This window comes from Squalius cephalus, assembly GCF_949319135.1.
Source record: "Squalius cephalus genome assembly, chromosome: 21".
Lineage (NCBI taxonomy): Eukaryota > Metazoa > Chordata > Actinopteri > Cypriniformes > Leuciscidae > Squalius > Squalius cephalus.
In genome coordinates, this window is record NC_137142.1 from 13,699,584 (window position 1) to 13,720,575 (window position 20,992).

At 42.7% G+C, this 20,992-nt stretch overlaps 1 long non-coding RNA gene across 1 annotated transcript; it reads left to right on the forward strand.

Annotated features, from left to right (window-relative positions):
* The first annotated feature begins 16,395 nt into the window (after positions 1–16,395).
* On the forward strand, positions 16,396–19,527 carry LOC307149391. Its single transcript, XR_013819555.1, has 4 exons — positions 16,396–16,523; positions 16,673–16,836; positions 18,404–18,517; positions 19,358–19,527. It is a non-coding gene; the product is annotated as an uncharacterized lncRNA (long non-coding RNA).
* The last annotated feature ends 1,465 nt before the right edge of the window (positions 19,528–20,992 follow it).

Consider the following 20,992-nt stretch of genomic DNA (forward strand, 5'->3'; position numbering starts at 1 on the left):
ACGCTCCTCCGCCTCCTGGCGGACGGCGATGGCTCCTCCGATCGAGGGCAGCTGGCAGCGAGCCTCCCGTCCCCTGCTCCGCCCCCATCATGGCCGACGGCAACAGGCTCCGGCCCACGGCGAACGGGAGCAACTCCTCCGCTCCCTCGCGGATGGCAGCCATCCCTCCTCGACCCAGGAGGACGGCAGCGAGCTCTCCGTCCCACCAGATCTTCTTTCGATCCAGCACCATCGCCTCGGGCAGCAATCGGCGGCAGACGCTCCCTCGTGCTGCCCGACCTCCTCAGCACCGCGATACCTCCCAGCAGCGAGGGCTCTCCGACAGCGTGTCCCTCCTTCCTCCCGGGTTTCGGCACCAATGTAACGTGGTATGTTGTTACGGGAAGAAGGAGGCGGGAACCGGCGAACATTCAAACATTTTTAATCAAAATAAAACAAATACAAAATGAAAGTAAAAGCCAGCAGCCCCTCACGGACGACTGCTGGCAACACCAAACAGAAAACAAAACACAACATCAAATAAAATCAGGCCTGTCCTCTCTCGCTCTTCACTGTCGTCGCTCCTCCTTTATGCTTCCGCTCCTCCGTGAGAGATGCGAGACCGGTGCGTCGCGCAGGTGTCGCTCATTTGCAATCACGCCACCGGCCTCGTGCCGTCCTCCCACGGCCCTCGACCTCGTCCTGCTCGCCACAGTAATGTATATTCATAATAATATAGCAACGCTTATTGAGATTCTCACTTCCGAAAACGTTTGAGCACATTTTCGATTCGCCATAAATTTTCGTAAAAATGCCAATATTTGAAATCTACACAGCTGATTTCTCGCATCAAATGTTCTCAGAAGTGAATTTAGTGATGAAATAGCGTACGAAATTGTAGAAAAACAACTTGCTGTATTGACCTGCATCTCTTTCCTCGAATGCCGAAATGAATGCTGGGATATTTCTGCTGTCAAGTTCACACAAGTTACCAACCGACGCATCCTCAGTAAAATGGGCGTGTCAAGAACACTTCCGGCATTTTTAACCATTCTTGCCAAAATGCAAACTTGTGTATTGGGACGATACTTGGGCAGCGACTGATGACGTTTCACAAGTCCACAAGAACACAAGTACAGACAAGAACGCATATTGAGAAACGGCCATACAGACGGTTGGTCTGGGAACGCCCCCGGGAACGCCTGTCACGTGATGTGAATTTAGCCCGTGGGGGAAAACATTGCCTTGGCGCTAATTGAAATACACGGGACAATGATGCCGAAGAGTTGCTGTGTCGTTTTCTGTACCGCCAATAAACAAACAAATTATGAATTGAAGTTCTACATCCTTCCTAATAAATACACAGAACCGGAAAGGAGGAAAAAATGGCTTTTGAGCTTTCTTTTTTGAGATTACTGTGTGAGTAGATCCCTGTGTGATATAGTAGTGGGTGTTAAACTCGTATTAGGCAGTGGGCCAGATTTGTCTACATCCCTTACGAAAAAGAACTATAGTAATCCTATAAGATTTCTATAGTAGTGTATAATACTTCTGTGATACTATAGTATTCCTATAGGATTACTATAATATTTTGTCCCAAAATACTACAAGATTCCTATAGTTGTTTTTCATAAGGGATGTCTCATTCGCGTTATCAGCTGAAGGCTCGCTTGATAGGCCAATCGCGAACCTATGGAGTAGTTCGAGGTCTACACTCAATACAGACTGCAGTCTGTGAGTTAGGGATAACTGTCAACACAGTCCCTCGGCAACTTCGTACTACTGATCACCGTTTTACAAAAGGATTAATAGTTTGGAGTGAAGCATACGTACAATTGGTAAGTGACAAGGTTTTATGGAGTTATAGTATGCAACATATACGAAAGTTGATTGAGTTATAGGCTAATGTTAACGCTACAGCTACCGCAATGTCTTGCCTGGAGATTCAACCAGATAACAAAATATGTCTGGAAACGACACCTCCGGCCATTTGGTTGGGTCATTGACCCAGTTTTTAATTAAATAAGGGCAATCATAACCTATTGCAGTTAATTTTGCAATGTAGCCTACTGTTGCCAGTCGGCAGGAGTCAATGACTCGCAATACGACATTTTTGTCATTCAAATACACACGATGTTCGTGGTCGCGGTATTTTCTTTGTTATAATGAAATGTTGATGAGATCTACATGTTTACAAGGAAAAATGGTACTATACGGTTATCCGGACCACACGTGACCACACGTAAATGTACTATACGGTTAACCTAACCCTAACCCTAACCTAACTAACTACTATGCAGGGGCAGTTTCGACAGTTAATGTCACGAGCCAGAGGTCTTTTCCCTCAGGCGGAGATCTGGGTCCCTTTGATTCAAATTTCAACACAACTTCCATTGGAAGTACAAACCCTAGTAAGGGAAGTAAACCTCTTTTTAGAGGCTAACTTTAGAACCTTGAGAGGGATTGAGGAAGATCAGTTCCAAGTGAGTCAGAGGGATTTGATCCATTGGACAGCTGGTACGGCAACTAAAATTCTTGATAATTGGATGTCTCAGTTAAACTTAAAATAGGGGGACCTAGAAATGCTACACAGCCCCTATCAAATATTTTAAATCTTTCACTTACCTTCTCTCTTTCTGAGGTTGAGGAAACGCTGCTAGAGAGAGGACTTTTTTTCATTCCTACACCGCTTAGAGTGGACAGGCAGGGGCTTCTCAGAGATCTCCATTTATATCATAGGAAACTTAAACTTTTGGACCATTTTGGCTATGTTACGGATTTCTCTCAGGAGCCGTTTATCAACCCTTCCTCTTGGGAGCCTGAATGGAACTCTGTATCAGAACCCATTAAACAGTTAATCAGGCGAGATAGACGAGCTCTTGAGAGAGTTTTTATGATGAGAGGGAGAATAATTTGTAAATGGAGGAAAGAAATGCACTCAGCCAACCAGGATATCGTGATAAAACCTGCAGATAAGGGTTCTAAAATTGTGATAATGGATAAAAATCAATATTTGACCGAAGCTCACAGACAATTAAGTAATACAACACATTACTTACCTTTGGCTGGCTCTCTCCACCTGGAGACCCAGAAAAAGATCCGGGAAATTGTTGGTGACCTGTATGAAAAGAAGATAATAACAGCTAAACAGAAATACTATCTCTTCGGTGAAGATCCCCCACAGCCTAGGAAATTTTATTTGTTACCTAAGATTCATAAGTCTCCAGAAACCTGGACGATCCCGAATCAGGTTCCTTCTGGATGACCGATTGTATCGGATTGTGGGAGCGAATCATACAGGATTGCGGCCTTTATTGATTATTTCCTTAACCCCTTATCACAAAAACACGATAGCTATGTTAAGGATACCTTTGACTTCATAGCAAAGTTAAAACAGATAAAAGTGCTACCTGGTGGGATGCTTTTCACCGTTGACATCGATTCTCTCTACACCAATATAGATACCCGATTGGGTTTAAAAGCAGTACAGGAGATCTTTGAGAAGTACCCTGACCCCTCCAGACCGGATGAGGCTCTTCTTACCCTGTTGGAATTAGGCCTTACTCAGAATGATTTTGAATTCCATTCAAAACAGTATCTCCAAATTTCTGGAACAGCAATGGGGAAGAAATTCGCCCCGGCATATGCCAATATATATATGGCAGACTGGGAGACAACGGTGTTTCCCAAATGCCATAAGTTACCCAGTATTTATGTATGATATTTGGATGATATATTTGGTGTTTGGAATCATTCAGAGATTGAATTCACAGATTTCATTACGATCCTAAATGAGCATCATGCTTCCATCTCAGTTAAATACAATCTGCAATGGGATAAAATTGAATTCCTGGACACTGAAGTATACATTGCTAGTGGATAGTGGGGAGGGTTCTCTGGGAACGAGGGTCTACTTTAAGCCCACCGATACTCACGCGCTGTTGCACAAGACTAGTTATCACCCAAAACACACCTACAGGGGAATTGTGAAATCACAATTAATAAGATATAATAGAATTTGCACAGCAGCGAATGATGTTGGTGGGGCTACTAGGACCCTCTTCCAAGCCCTCAGACATCGGGGTTACAGTAGAACCTTCCTCAAAAATATAAAGGTGGAGGTTCAACAACTTTTTCAACAAGGGTTGAAACCTAGAGAAGAAAACCGTAATAACCATCTGGTCCCCTTTATTTCGACCTTTTCTTCTGCCTCCCTAGCATTGAATTCGAAGCTAAAAACCAACTTCCAGAGAATACAGGATCGTTTGGAACCACTTACCTCATTCAAAAGTATAGCAGCGTTTAGACGAAACAAAATTTGAAAGATTTATTGGTACATTCCTCCTTGGGTGGCAGACCCAAGAAAGATAAATACAGCGGGTTTCTTAAATGTACAAAATTTATTGAAAATAAATTTACTCACCTGGGTGCACCGGTCTCACATGTTATGGGGTTACAGTCGTCCAACCTGGTCTACTGTATTGAGTGTAAGGTCTGCAGCAGATTGTATGTTGGTCAAACCAAAAACACCCTGCTGGAAAGATTAAAGCAACATCTGCGCTCGATCGATGGGGCCGGGAGGGTTACTTACCTTTATGAGCATTTCAGACTTCATGGCAGCACCAATTTGTCTATTATGGGGATAGAAGCATGATCCTGGTGGTCTGACAAACAGAGATGGATGAAGGAGAGACAGTGGATTAAAAAACTGAGTACGGTTTATCCCCACGGTCTCAACCAAGTGTACTAGAACTCTTAGAGTGGATCCTTATTGAGACATTTTAGTTCCCTTTCAAGGGAACTCGCGTTGCGTCGAGAATGACGCTATGGGGAACGCTTTGCGTGATGACGTCTTGAAGCACATGTAAAATCAGTCCAATGGTGTGGCGGAACGTCAGAGGCGGGTGACGTCACGTACCAGGAAGCTATAAAAGCCGGCCCGAAACAGAAAACGAAAGCTTTCTGAGTCTTCAGTTGCGCTCTGTGTTGAATCTGTCCTTGTTATTTGGTGTTGTCTGTCTATATCATATATATATATTGGTGGTGGTGACTGTGTGCATTGCGACGCGTTTCCTATGCGTACGCTCAGATCCTGCCTGGCTTTATTTAACCAGGATCGCGTTCCCCAGGGCTCTGGTCCCGCCGCTGCCGAGGCACGGCGTCGATCTCAGACCTGGGGTTCGCAAATGGATCTATCAGTGGATGTTGAGACGGGCTCTGCCTTATCTCAGCCTCTTTCTGATAGATCCAGTGCCTCTCATCAGGGTGTGGAAGCACGCGCTGTGGTTTCTTCCCCCCCGATGGAGGCACCAATACTGCAATTGTCCAGCTCTGAGGAATTGGACGTTGTTAGTATTGACGCTGAGGTTGAGGAATCGCCACCTCAGTCTCATGCGTTTGAGGAATTGCTTGATGTTGTTACAAGAGCTGTCGAGCGATTATCTGTAGAGTGGCCAGAAGATCGGCAGGGCGTTCGTTCGAGAAGCAAGCTCGACGAACGTTTCCTGCCATCTCGTGCACAGCCTCAGCGCAGAAGCCTTCCGTTTTCCCCCGATCTCCACACCGAGGTGTCGAGATCGTGGGGGAAACCCATATCTTACAGAGTGTACAGTCCACAAACATCACACTATTCAAACATACACAATTATAAAGAGTATGCTTATGGGGAGATGCCGAAGGTGGAGGAGACGCTTGCGAGCTATCTCTCTCCAGCAACGGCATCTTCCCTGAAGGCTCCCGCATTACCCTCCAAGCCAGTTAGATTTACTTCCTCCCTGGTTCATAAATCGTATGCCGCCGCTGGTCAAGCTGCAGCGTGTCTGCATACGATGTCGCTTATGCAAGCGTACCAGGCCGAATTGTTGGGTGATTTAGAGGAGGGCGGGGGGATTGGTCCCGATACTGTGTCCGAATTACGTAGAGCCACAGATCTGTCTCTCAGGGCCACCAAGGAGACGGCCAAATCCATCGGCCGCTCTATGGCAGCCCTGGTGGCCACTGAGAGGCATCTGTGGCTCAATTTAAGTGATATAAAGGACAAAGAGAAGCATGTTCTTTTGGATGCACCAGTTTCTACTGTGGGTTTATTTGGAGATGCAGTCAATAGTGCGGTAGCTAAATCTCAGGAAGCTTCTAAACAGTCAGCTGCACTTCAGAAACTTCTCCCCCGCCGTTCTTTCTATGAGGCTGCTGAGCGGGAGCAGCCTCACTCCTCTAAAAAGAGCGCTGAGCACCGTGCCACTCAGAAACAGAGCGTTTCCTCCCGTGCTCCCCCACAAAAACCTCGGGGACACAGAGGGCGCGCTCAAACCCAGCAGTCTTCGAGGGGTAAAACGGATCTGCGGACCGTTATTACTGCCAAGAAGGCTGCTGGGAAGAAGTCCTGACGTCCGAGGGCTCAGGACAAATGAGGGTAGTCCCCCCCGAAGCAGAGCGGTCAACACCTCTTTTTACGGTGCCCGTCTCTCTTCGGTGCCCTCAGGGGACCGTTCTGCCAACCCTGCCGCCTCCGGTGTTACAGGGCGCAGCGGTCGCCGGCGAGCACATATCTCAAGGACCACCCGGAAACGTAGTGGCCTCGGGATGCCCGCCCCCTCCGAGGAGGGTGTTAGAGCAGTTTGTTCAGTCGTTCCCTGCCGGTGCACCGTTACAGGGCGACGAATGGACTACTCAACAACAACAAAATCCAGAAACCAGTCTCGAGAGGCTAGTACCTCTAGTAGAATCTTTGACAGCGTGGAAGCTACTGTCAAATGTTTCTCGTTGGGTCCTGCAGACCGTGGAAAAAGGGTATCAGATACAATTCAAGAAACGCCCACCTCGGTTTATGGGGGTCCTGCCCACAGTGGTGGGCCCCGAGCAGGTTCTGGTTATGGAACAGGAAGTAAACACTCTGTTAGAGAAAGGGGCCATAGAATATGTACCTCCCTCCAACAGGGAAACCGGGTTTTACAGCCGGTACTTCATAGTTCCAAAAAAGGACGGGGGATTGCGTCCCATTTTAGATCTTCGAGTTCTGAACGAGTCAGTCATGCAGCTCAAGTTCAAAATGTTAACATTGAGACAAATCGTGCCACAGATCAGGTCCGAGGACTGGTTTGTCACGATAGACCTCAAGGACGCATATTTCCATATTTCCATCCGTCCGTGCCATTGGAAGTTCCTGAGGTTTGCTTTCGGGGGCAAAGCATACCAATATCGAGTTCTTCCATTCGGCCTGGCTTTATCACCCCGCACTTTCACCAAATGCGTGGATGCAGCTCTGGCGCCCCTGCGCCTTCAGGGTATTCGCATCATGAACTACATCGACGATTGGTTGATTTTAGCTCAGTCGCATCAGATGGCGGTTCAACATCGAGATGTTGTTCTCGCCCATATGAAAGAGTTGGGGTTACGGCTGAACGCCAAGAAGAGTGTGCTTTCTCCACTCCAGAGGACTCCACTCCTTTCTTAGGCGTGGTTTGGGATTCTGTGTCGATGCAGGCGCGCCTGTCACCGCCACGTATAGAGTCCATCCTTGCAGCTGTGAAAAGTGTAAAGCTAGGCCATCTACTCACTGTCAAACAGTTCCAGAGACTGTTGGGTCTCATGGCAGCAGCTTCCAACGTGATACCTTTTGGACTGCTACACATGAGGCCCCTGCAGTGGTGGCTCAGGACCAGGGGGTTTTCCCCGAGGGGCAACCCATTTCGCACAATTAAAGTCACGCGGCGATGCCTACGTGCCCTGGTTATGTGGAAGAAACCTCGGTTCCTGTCCCAGGGCCCAGTGTTGGGAGCTCCTTGTCGTCGCAAACTGCTAACGACGGATGCTTCCCTCACGGGTTGGGGAGCGATCCTGGAGGGTCGCTCATCTCAAGGTCTGTGGGTAGACCATCATCGTTATTGGCATATCAATCGCCTAGAGATGTTACCGGTCTTCCGGGCTCTGAAGAGCTTCATCACAGATCTCAGGGGACACCATGTGCTAGTACATACGGACAACACGTCGGTAGTCGCCTATATCAATCACCAAGGGGGGGTTTGCGCTCGCGCCCATTATGCAATCTGGCACGCCATATCCTCTTGTGGTCCCAGGGAAAGCTGTTGTCTCTCAGGGCAGCTTACATCCCCGGGGTCCAGAATATAGGAGCAGACGCTCTGTCGAGACAGGGGCTGAGGCCCGGGGAATGGAGGCTCCACCCCGAGGTGGTGGAGCTGATATGGAGGGAGTTTGGCCAAGCTCAAGTGGATCTGTTTGCGTCTCGAGAGACGTCTCACTGTCCACTTTGGTTCTCCCTCACGCATCCAGCTCCTCTGGGACTGGATGCTATGGTACAGGCGTGGCCGAGGCTACGTCTGTACGCCTTTCCCCCAGTTGCTCTGCTCCCGGGAGTTCTGGAGAAAGTTCGCAGGGATCGGGTTTGCCTGCTTCTTATAGCCCCGCGGTGGCCGGGCAGAGTATGGTTTCCCGACCTTGTGTCCCTCCTCGACGGGCCTCCTCTGGAGTTACCTGTCAGGAGGGACCTTCTGTCTCAAGCAGGGGGCTCTATATTTCACCCCCGACCAGAACTGTGGAACCTGTGGGCTTGGCCTCTGAGGGGGCCCAGCTCATAGAGTCAGGTCTCTCAACTGAGGTTGTTGAGACCATTCTACAGTCCAGAGCTCCCTCCACGAGGAAACTTTATGCCCTGAAGTGGAGAGTCTTCACTTCTTGGTGTAGTGACCGTCGGTTGGACCCAGTTAACTGCCCAGTTGGTACAGTGCTGGAGTTCCTGCAGGACCGGTTCACGGCAGGTCTGACCCCGTCCACTTTCAAGGTTTATGTGGCGGCCATAGGTGCTTACCACATTCCTTTGGGTGGAATGTCTGTGGTGAAAGACCCTTTGGTATCTCGTTTCCTTCGTGGCACTTGGAGGCTGAGGCCTGCAGTTCGCTCTAGGGTGCCTCCATGGGATTTGTCCATTGCGCTGCAAGGCCTTTCCCTGGCCCCCTTTGAGCCCATTGAGGAGGTTCCTGAGAAGTTTTTAACTCTGAAAGCTCTTTTCCTTCTTGCTATTTCTTCTCTCAAGAGAATAGAGGATCTGCAAGCATTGTCGGTTGCTCCGTCATGCTTAGAGTTTGCTCCGGGTATGGTTAAAGCCTTTCTACATCCAAGACCGGGTTATATCCCCAAGGTCCCCACTAATGTGGCTAGACCTATTGTTCTGCAGGCCTTTTGTCCTCCTCCCTTTCAGAATGCGGACCAGGAGGCTAATAATTTGCTTTGCCCAGTTCGGGCGTTAGACGCTTATGTCCACAGAGCTGCCCTGTGGCGTAAAAGTGATCAATTGTTTGTATGCTTTGGGTCCCCTAATAAGGGAGGCCCAGTGTCTAAGCAAAGAATGAGCAAGTGGGTGGTTGAGGCTATCTCACTTGCTTATGAGGCGGCTGGGCAGCCTTCTCCTTTGGCTGTCCGGTCGCACTCTACGAGGAGTATGGCGGCCTCTAAGGCCCTTATATCAGGAGTGTCTTTACAGGACGTCTGTGATGTGGCAGGTTGGTCCTCACCGCACACTTTCGTCAGGTTCTACTCTTTGGATCTAGACTCTGCTCCAGGGTCTCATGTTTTGTCTTCCTAGTGCTGCTCTCCAGATTTCACACAGGACAGACATTTGTAGCTATGGAGGCATTGGTATAGACGTTCCCCATAGCGTCATTCTCGACGCAACGCGAGTTCCCTTGAAAGGGAACGCCTCGGTTACGACTGTAACCTCGGTTCCCTGAAGAGGGAACGAGCGTTGCGTCGCCTTGCCATATCTCCTTCATGCCTGTCAGCACGACTTCAGACTTTACGAAGCTTTCATTTTCTGTTTCGGGCCGGCTTTTATAGCTTCCTGGTACGTGACGTCACCCGCCTCTGACGTTCCGCCACACCATTGGACTGATTTTACATGTGCTTCAAGACGTCATCACGCAAAGCATTCCCCATAGCGTCATTCTCGATGCAACGCTCGTTCCCTCTTCAGGGAACTGAGGTTACAGTCGTAACCGAGGCGTTTTCCTGGTAGAGGAAGATACACCATCGTTTTATAATGTATTAGAAAAATTTATAATTTATTGTTTTTAATTGTGGATGGTGTATTCCCATATGAATTAATCCGGGAATCAACTCCCCCATATTAGGTAGAGATAAAAAAAAAAAAAATTATACTTACCTTCTCCAATTCGGATCAGATGATTTCCTTCGTGAACCGATGGGACACCTGGTAACCTTTTGACCATAAGAAACCTGCAAAACAGAAAGATAGGATTAAAATGAATACATATAAAGGTGAAATGACGTATAATACTTACCCAAGATGAAAACCGGAAAAAGAGAAAAAAAGAATAAAGAAGATGGGACCGGTAAAACTGCCCAAACAGCTTAACGTACGATTAGCGGTGAATGGTCAAAAACGATGTGCGTGCCCGTGCTTTCTGGCTCTCGTAAGGGAGCTGGAGTTTTTTTTCCCCTAACCTAACCCTACCCAAATAGGTCCGGATAACCGTATAGTTCCGGAAAAATAGATATAATGATTAAAAGATAATGTGTATATGGGTTACTAGTAGGGATGCACCAATAGGATTTTTGGCCGATACCGATTTCAACAAACAACTACTGGCCGATACCAATACCGATATTTTTCACTTGCATACAATACTATACAGTACTAGCTAGTTTTTTCACTGAACATGGATTGAATCCATTTAACATTCATCTGACCAACATTATAAGAGAGGCACAAAGATATACAATATGACAACCTTCAGAGGTGATTTTTGCTATCCAATATTTCTTTAATTAACAACATGAACTCATATTTGACATATAATAGAACATATTTATTTAATAAACTTAACAAATGCCAGTGCTGTTGCTTTATATATCATTATGAATTCTGACTGCTTTTCCCCCACTAAAGTGCAGTCTGTTTCTTTTATTGTCCAAGACATTTGAGCCAGCACTGAATAATGGTTTTCTGTCGGCGCTTGAGCATGGTGCACACCAGAACATCAAATCATTTCAATTGAACATAGATCAGATCTGTTTAACAAAGATTTAAAAAAATATGCAAATATGACATGACATACTTCAAAGAATTTACCTTTGCAATAAAACATTACTACTTAACAATAGAATCATATTTAAAATAATTATGATAAAATGGCTTAATAGCTCAAGAACAGTTCATTTAATCCGTTTGCTGTTATCAAGTATTAAGGTTGCTGCTTTAGAAACGGGGACAGGTTCTTCTTTATAAAAAGAAGCTTTTCTGCTTTTTCACAGTGCAGTCTGTTTCTTTTATTGTCCAAAACATTGGATGCAGCAGAGAAAAATCGTTCACTGTCGGTGCTTGTGCACGGTGCACACAAATACTTGCATGCAGTTTGTGCAAGAGATGGAAAGCGACCTTGATTGACACACCAGTTTTGAAGAGGATTCTCATTTCTTTCAATTGGGATTTCTGCGAGGTAGGCATCCATTTGTGGAATGACAGGGTTAATCCTAAATCCATGTGATACATTTTCCTCCAGAACTTCGTCGAACATGTCACACAGACTGGGTGCATGTTCATTGTCCTTGTGTGACTTTTTGGCTTTTGGGTTGTCCTCTGGGTGGTGCACCGCGTCTTTTCCACCACTTTCGTTGCTCAAATCCAGCTGTGCTTGCAGCATCATGCAGTACGCCTGCTATTTGTCCGTATCGAAGTAGTTACCTTTGTATCTTGGGTCTAACACTGTTGTGATACAATAAAGAGGTTCTGAGTCATTTTTAGCAAAACGCTTTGTCACCGTGTCTAGTAGTGTTTTTTTGTGTTTTTTCTCCCTGGTCAGTTTCAAGGTCCTTGCTCAGTAGCCGCTTTAGTGCAACAATTGATGGAATCACATCCGCTGCAGATGCTCCAGATGCACTCATCTCCCTCGTTAGTTACTCGAATGGGTAAAGAATAGACACCAATGATGTGCAGTTAATGTCACAGGCAGAACATAATCTGCACGATAAACCGTGATTGCTTGCTTTTGATCCAAGAGGCTTCTCAGCATATAAAAAGTATTGTTCCACCATGTTGAAAAGTCTTGCTGAATAGTTTTTGGTTGCAATCCCAACTGAATTTGGACACTGTGTAAGCACGAGTACGCAAGAGGGGAATGCTTAAAGTAGCCTACTATTCGTCGGTGTAAGAAATTGTAGTCTGCCTCGACCCAGATTCCACTCCAAAATATATTTTAGAATGAGCTCATCCCCAAAATGGCTTAATTATCATAGAGATGAAAGAAAGTCAAGTTATATTGTTTCTTCACCATTTGGGTTGATCACATCCTGTCAATTGTAGAATGGGACTGGGTGTGGGACACAGAGAACCTTCTCAGACAATGGGGTGTCACAATTTCATTAACATACAGACCACAGCTGTTGCAACATGAGCAACTTCATTTACATTAAGAACATGATAAAAGGTTTAATATTTGGATGTTCTGGGTTCATTTCTGATGCCGGTGAACCCAAGGTGCTTCATGTACCTTGCCACTGCTATTGCTGAAATAAACTTCATTTTTGAGATCTGCGACGTCCACATCATGTTTTCTTACATTGGCAAGCCACCCAGGTAGGAATTTCCAACAAAAAATTGGGGAAAGGTAAGAAAAAGCTGTTTTCTTTCATTTATGCTGTTTTTTTGACAGGAAACCCCCTCGTTTACAAAAATCTAGAAAGGAAAATGTTAAGGACAGAAGAGAACTATTAGATCATGAGATACTTTAAAGCCTGATAAGACTTTTGAAAGTGGAATAAATGATTGTTTAATACATCGCTAAACATGGTTCTCAGGGAATATTTGACAGAATAGAGAATATTGTTGAAAAACCATACAAGTGGGCTATCTCTAGGTATGAAAATGATCCCAAAATGCCTAAGAACAAAAATGGCAAAATTTCTAATGCGCTTCAAGCACTTTTTGATTCATACAAAGTAACTAGGAGGAGAGTAGATGAGTTAGAGGCTGAAATTTGGCTACTCAGTGTTGGGGTAATTTCTACCAAATATTACCTGGCTAGTGAAACGATATGAGATTGTACTTCTTAGAACTAACAATAGTGTGCTTAAAACATCTGTGGAAACAGTGTCCAACAATTTGGAGGTACGCGAAGGTGGCTTGTCAGTTTATGATAATAAAAAGGCACAACTGAGAAAAAACCCTAGTAAGACATTGTTAGGAGTCGCATTGTGTAACCCAGTTCCAGAAATGCCAGATTTGCAGGAAGACAGGGCTGAGGGTTGAGAAAAAAATTCTCAGTCATTCAGTAGCCAATACTCTGACTGTAGAGTCAGATTTCCCATGGCACCAGTCCATGCTACTACGACTATGCCTGCTAGTGAAGGAAGGGAAGAACCAATGACCTCTACCATAGTCCGAGGATTTAATCCAACTGAACTAGAAACTGTGATCAAGAATATTGGTAAATTTGATCCTGCCAAACAAGATCCATTAGATTTTCTGAAAAACATGGAGGAATTTGCTGAAGTTTACCATTTAAGAGAGGGTGATGCATGCGTTTTGTTAAGAATGTGCTTGCCTGACACTTTGCCTGGAGCCTTAACTCAGAAAGTAAAGGACAGAAATGCTAATAAATCAGAGAGTAAAAAGGCACTGCTTGAAGTCTTAGGTATAATTTCAGTTAATTGGGATAAAATATCTGAGATGCACATGAGGAAAGGGGAGCATCCAGTAGCATTTTCAGAACGATTATTGGAGATGTTTAAAACTTTCAGTGGCAATCCTGATATTACTAAGAATGATGTCAGTTTCAAGTCTGCCTTGATTAACAAATGTGATCCACTCACCCGGTCTGCTGTGACAATGCTTATTACACCACTCTCTGAATATAATGACATTATTGATAAAATGACACAGTTTTACAACAATAATGCTAATGCAAATAGTCAAATGAAAGCTGCCAAATCTAGACATCCAGTTGCTGCCTTTGGCGGGAGAGAATGTTCTACTACATTGTCTAATGGTTTCCATCATAGACCAAGGAGATTTGCAAGAATACGCATGTGGAAAAGCTGGTCACATTGCTAGACATTGTCAAGACAATGAGAGACCTCTTCAAAACTTTGTCTGTCATGCATGTGGAAAGGATGGTCACATTGAAAGGCACTGTTTGGAGAAAATAAAGGAAGATCAGGAAGTTGTTTGTTTTGTTTGTGGAATGATGGGGCACAAGGCAAGACAATGTCACTTTTCACACAAAAGAAAGATGGGCTATCGTGGTTTGCTTAAGAAAATAGGCAATTTAGAAACCCAGTTGGCACCATTTAAAGGAAATAAAGAAGAAGTCATTCACACCTCGTCAAACATATCATTACACGAGCAACATGACTGTAGCTCAGTCACAAGCAAATGCTGATGCAAATTAGAATTAGTTTTATGATAGTAACACATTTTAGAAAAAGGTTTACAATCAAAAGGGGGTAATTTTTTATGATTTATGAAACATTTATGTTTTATTAGCATTAACATGCATTATATAGTTAATATAGCATTAATAGTTGTAATTTATAATAAATGTTTTAATGGCATTATGTTTAGAAATTATTTTTAAAAACATTACAGATGTTTGATGTTTTGAGATGGAACTTCTGTGACTTTGATGTTTGAATGTGCTTGTGGGGAAAAGGGGGGCAACCTCTTCTTTTTGATTATTGTTGTAGATATAAGCATCAAGATGTTTGTCTGAAATGTTTAACCTCCTGGAGAAAGATGATCTGGTCATTTGAAGGACGAGAAGGAAGTAGAACCAGTGGAGCCAGGGGATTTTCTCAAGAAAAAGAACAGAATACAGAGATTTCCAGACCTGCAAGATCCAGAACTCCAGGCCTAAAAGACCTAGAAACCCTGAGACCCACCATGGGATGGAACTGATGAAGAGGCACAGACTCGAACAACACCAGTGACTGCTTGAAGTGAAACAAGAGGAGATTTCAGAAACAAACCAAAGAAGAGTCTCTTTGATAATTCTGCCCAATTGGATGGAGCTGTAACCAGTGTGCATGAGGTGTCAACCCAAAGACGGGTAAGATTCTCCGGTGGCCAGAGGGGGACAACCTAAGGCAGGGCCTCACCGCCACTGTGCACCTGCCCGATAGAGAAGGGAGGTGTAATCTGTGAGAAGGGAGTGGATGTGATGCTTCTTTTGGTCCAAGAGCATCAGAGAGGCGACTGTAAGAAATTGTAGTCTGCCTCGACCCAGATTCTACTCCAAAATATATTTTAGAGTGAGCTCATCCCCAAAATTGCTTAATTATCATAGAGATGAAAGAAAGTCAAGTTATATTGTTTCTTCACTATTTGGGTTGATCACATCCTGAACAAATGGTACACAGTAAAAAACGTTGGGTTATTTGTGTAACCCAACCGTTGGGTTACACATATTGGGTCAATATGTTGGGTTATTTTCCAAAAATATTGGGTCATTTTTAAAATCGTTGGGTAATTTCTAGAAATAACCCGACTGTTGGGTTAAATAGCCTACGGTTTCTGCAGCGACGGTTCAAATTTTAACGGTCCAGTGACAGACAGTCAACGCAGGAGCTGCTGCTGCATCCTGATTATGAAAGGTAAGTCATATCGTTTTTATGTATATATAACATTAAGTATTGTGTACTGAGACGTTGAATATAATTATTCTAAATATGAATTTTATATTTTTTAAAAACGAAGTTCCCTTTAGACCGTTTTAATGATCTCCGGGAAGTGAGATCGATTGGAAATTAATCCTAGCTATCGCCGTTAGGTCGCTAGCAGTAATAAAGTAATTAATTATAACATTATACTAGCGAAACCGTTTACTACCAGTTACCTACTACAATAAACTAAGTAGGCCTTAGTCTGAAATCACTAGCATTACGCCTGTTTTACGGATAGCAATTGTTTATTCGTGATAGCAAATGTCTTAAAGGGACTTTAAGCTGTCACAGCTGAAGCAGTGCTCCAGACTGGTAACGTACTTTTTTTGTACAGGTGCGACTACATTTGTCACTAAATGCGGAACGAAAGAGCTCTACTCATATGAACCGTAGTGCACGGACCATTTATCAGCTCGGCCCAGCGGCGCGAGCTCAGACATCGGTCACACGACACCACAACAGCGCTGTGAGGTGCAGTGAGAAGCGTTTGAATTCGCTGAAATCTCCCGAGATGAAAGAAAGATGAAAAAGTGCAGATATTCCCAACAACATTGAAATGGGAAACATTGTGCAACAAATAAACGATTAGTTCATGATTAGTTAAAGAAAGTTGATGTTTTCCAATACACAGATTACCTTGATTTACTTAACAAGTTTTTAAGGACTAAGTTAGTTTACTTTTCTGAAAATATTTATTTTTTTCTGCTTCATTCCAACACAGAAAGGAGTAAATGAAAGTATTATGCTGCTGGATGACAATGGTTCTCAACTCTGGTCCTGGACAGTGTACAGTACACATTTTGGATGTCTTCCTTATCTGGCACCGGTCTTGGAGTCCCTCTACTAACAAGTTGGTAAGTTGAATAATGATTAGAGATACGAAATGTGCAGTGCTGGGGCTACTACAGATCCAGGTACAGATAATTACTTATGTTTTTTTTTTTTTTTTTTTTTTTAGCTGTCTTCCGTAATTTCAATACAGTATTTTTTTATTTCAATATAGTCTGAGCTGTTTGATGACTGACAATGATTGAGTGGCAAAAGAAAGCAAGAAGTCCTCACAGCCAAGTCGAGGAGTTCGTGAGACACACACCACCTCAACAAACTGCAAGAACTGCTGAAGAAATCATTAGAGAATATCCCAGACTTCACAGTTTTCTTGGAATGGTGAGTTTAATATGTATGCACGTGACATAGTAGTGGGAAGTTCGGATCATTTTACTAACTTGGATCTTTGCATCTCATTCATAAAAATTAATAAATATTTTTTCAAGTCATTTCGTTAATTTCAGCAGAATGTATTTAAATGTTACATGTCAATAGCCAAATTCCCCAAACACATCAAATGTTGATCACATTTAGAATAAGAAAAAAAATGCAATGCAAGGAAGAGGCCAAATTATGAGAAACAGAAACGATTAATTTATTTATCTGGGTCTTCAGGCTATGCAGTCTGTTAGTTTACCCAATCTAAGCCGTTTGTTCATCCCGTGACATCCTCATAAACTGAGCTTTGCAGTCTGTAATACCGGATAGAGAATTGATTAGTTCATGTTTCGAGTCTATCGACTTCGGGTTCGAGTCATTTCTTTCAACACGTGACTACATAAGCTGAGCTATGCAATCGGTACCGGATACAGAATTGATTAGTTTATCTCTCGGGTTCGAGTCGTTTAGTTTTATGTCACGGAACTGTTGTTATTAGACTATATATATATATATATATATAATATATATCTTTATCAAAGTGGTTTGCCCCATCATAGATAAAGTTTAAAGCATTACCAACTCTTTAGTACCTCATCCATATGGAAAAGATCCATCATAACAGAAATTCTTAAATTATAAATTTAAAGAAATTAAAAAGCTATAATTTGAGACCAAAAATGTAGCATGTTACTGTTAAAAAATTAGTAACTCATTTATGTGTCCAGCGCTGTCATGTGACAAAAGAATGAAAGACTCAGAGAGAAGAATCAGACCCGAAGACTCGAGAGATGAACTAATCATTTCTCTTTCCGGTACTGACAGCATAGCCTCTATGGGACTGACAGGAAGAACAAAAGACTCGGACTCGAACCCGAAGACTCAAGAGATGAACTAATAATTTCTGTTTCCAGTACAGACTCAGTAGTCCCGAGTCATATTAAAGATTCGTTCAAAATAAACGAATCATTCATGACCGACCCATCACTACAGTACAGAGAAGCAAATGGAGCGCATAATTGGATGTTTTTAAATAAACATTGACAAAAAACTATAAAAGTTTTAGGGCTGGACGATATAATATATATAACATTGATAGAAGTGATCACCCGGACTTATATTGTCGGTATATAAAGCGTTCACAGGCAAATTTGGGTTTTTTTTTTTTTTTTTTTTTTTGGTGTCTAAATCAGGCTCATATAAATATCAGGAAACAGGATTCCTGGCTGCATGTCAATATCCACAGATCACTGGATCTTTGTTAAGTTGTAAGGAACACTATATCGAGTCCAACCTTTAGTTTAAACTGACAATCGTTTGTTTTACTCACGTTTTCGCAGTTTCCCCTATTAAATCCAGTCACGCAACAGCTCTTCGGCGGGAAAGTGACGTCAGTGCATACCCTCTACTGTATATGGAAGGGGTGTCTTATTTTGGAAAATTGTTTTGGCTGTGTCTAAGTGCATATGAAATTAGGTTCACACATGTGTGGTATAGTTGAAAACTGTTTTTTTCTTGTCTTTCAAAGATGATCCTGGAGAAATGGCCTGACATCCTTCCATCATCGCCATACCTCACAAATGGAAAAATGGTGTGTCCAACATATGCTGAAATGAAGCGCAGCTTAAATGACATTTGGCCTGTAAGTAAAAGCAACACTATCAAGTCAATTTTGATAAATTACACTACTCTTCAGCTCATGTTCATCCAAAAAAAGAAAATTCTGTCATGATTAACTCACCCTCATGTCGTTCCAAACCTGTAAGACTTTCGCTCATCTTCAGAACACAAAAGAAGATCTTTTAGATGAAATCTGAGAGATTTCTGTCCCTCCATTGACAGTATACACAACTACCACTTTCAAGCCCCAGAAAGGTAGTAAAGACTTCATTAAAGTAATTCATGTTTAACCTCAATTTTATGAACTGACGCGAGTGCTTTGTGCAAAAATACATAATTGTTGCTTTCACGCTCTTGTCGTCTGCTCGCGCATTAACACAACATGTTAATGTCGAGGTGCTCTCGTGAACATGCGTTTGAGTTTAATATGTTGTAAATAAAGTGATAAATTATGGTTAAGGGATAGAATATACTCATGTCACTTCATAAAATTGAGGTTGAACCACTGGAGTAACATGTATTACCTTTATGATGTGTTTGCTACCTTTCTGGGGATTAAAAGTGATAGTTGTGTCGCTGTCAATGGAGGGACAGAAATCTGTAAGACTCATCAAAAAGATCTTTATTTGTGTTCCGAAGATGAACGAAAGTCTTACAGGTTTGGAAAGACATGAGGGCGAGTAATTATTGACCGATTTTACATTTTTGGGTGAACTAACCATTTAACAGCAGGTGTAATGACTAATTAGAGTGACCATAATTTAATTCAATACAGCTCTGCTTTGATATAACTTTTTCATAATTTAACACTGTTGATGTTGTCACAGTGCATGCCCAACTGAACATTATTTATTCTTTTAAGGTTGGAGACAAGTGAGAAACAGTGAGACAAGCCCGGATCCACATGACTTGATGTGTTTCAAAAATGTTTTACATCTATGACATAAACTATTTCAAGACCTCTGCACCCATTTTGGGAGTTTTTGTAGCATGCAAATTTTAATATATCTGGAGGAGGTCCTGCCTCATTAAGAACTTTGATCATCATCATCATCATTAGGTCCAGTAGTCAACATATGTATTTGTAGTTTTATTACTCAAGGTATGTTTACACTAACACATCAATGCATTCAGTGTACAGTGAAGACCTTTTAATAAAGTTGTGATTAGGATTTATTGTTATTAATTTGTGTATTCTGTCCATATTTGTATAGGTTATTGAATTAAATGTATAGGTTATTAATGTGTAGTTCTAAATTTAGTGTTCATTTAGAATTTTTGTGTGCTGTATGCTGTACAATTGTATGTATGCTATGTGCATTTTTGTGTAGGTTTTGAATGTGTACTGTTTGTACATATTTGCATAGGTTTTGAATTTATTATGTGTGTTGTATACACTTGTGCATTTTGAATTTATGTACACAATTATATTTACATTAAATGCTAGACTCCCCAATATATAGTTTGTAATTGAAAAATATATTTGTTGAAACATATGTATTGTTTATACAAATAAACAATCTGTATTTGAAAACAATTTGTATTTTATTTATTAAAATAAGGTCATAAATAAAAATAAATATTTAACTCAACTGTTGGGTTATTTTAACCCAACTGGAGTTTAACCCAATGCATTGGGTTAAAATAACCCACAGTTGGGAAGGTGCTATACCAATCCACAGTTGGGTTATTCGTTGGGTTATTTTTAACCCAACATTTTTAAGTGAGTAGTCAATTGTAGAATGGCATTGGGTGTGGGACACAGAGAACCTTCTCAAACAATGGGGTGTCACAACTTCATTAACTTACAGACCACAGCTGTTGCAACAAGAGCTTCATTCACATTAAGAACATGATAAAAGGTTTAAGATTTGGATGTTCTGGGTTCATTTCAGACGCCGGTGAACCCAAAGTGCTTTGTGTACCTTGCCACTGCTATTGCTGTGATAAACTTCATTTTTGAGATCTTTTTTTGAGAATTTTTTCTTACATCGGCATATTGCTATCACATCAGATATGCTCTGTTAACAAGCCCTCGTTGACAGCTAATTGTAAAGTATGTGCTACGCAGGGTAAACTCACGACATCACTGACATCCATTGCCTTTGTAATGTTTCTTGCATTGTCTCTGACAATTGCATGGACCTTGAATTTGTCGATTTTCCACGTTTCAAGCATTGTGTTGAATGTTGAAGAGATCGCCTCTGCGGTGTGTGAACCTGTAAATTTGTGTGCGTGCAGCAATATTTTTTTGCAATTTGAAATCTTTATCAATCCATTGCCCAGTGAGACTGAGCATACAGGTAGGGTTTACATCAGAGCTCCAAATGTCGGTTGTAAAACTGATGGCTGAATATCAGTGGTCAAGAGCTTGTGTATATGCGCGGCTACAACATTGTACATGTCTGGCAGGCACACGTCTGAAAAATATTGCTGACAAGGTAGGGAGTAACGTTGCTCAAGGTGTTCAACAAGCCTCCAAAAACCCCACGTCTTC